The sequence below is a fragment of the Nannospalax galili genome, unplaced genomic scaffold, assembly GCF_000622305.1.
Source record: "Nannospalax galili isolate Female #2095 unplaced genomic scaffold, S.galili_v1.0 scaffold795, whole genome shotgun sequence".
In the NCBI taxonomy this organism is placed as follows: domain Eukaryota; kingdom Metazoa; phylum Chordata; class Mammalia; order Rodentia; family Spalacidae; genus Nannospalax; species Nannospalax galili.
Genome location: NW_008336391.1, coordinates 724,093 through 724,327, shown reverse-complemented (window position 1 = coordinate 724,327; position 235 = coordinate 724,093).

The window sequence follows — 235 nt, the reverse complement described above, 5'->3', positions numbered from 1 at the left end:
TCAGCTCAATTCAAGGAACTCATGGCCATTGCTTTAGCATTAACAAAGATAAGTGAGCCCATAAATTTTTTTTCTGACAGTCTGTATGTAGTCAATCTTCTTCCAGGGCTATTAGGTTCTCATATCCAGTTGGATGGGAACCCCATTAGTCCCTTGATAATTCAGACTTGTACTCTCCTTAGAGAGAGAGAAGCCCCTATCTTCTTACAGCATCTTAGGGGGCACCAAAGATTCG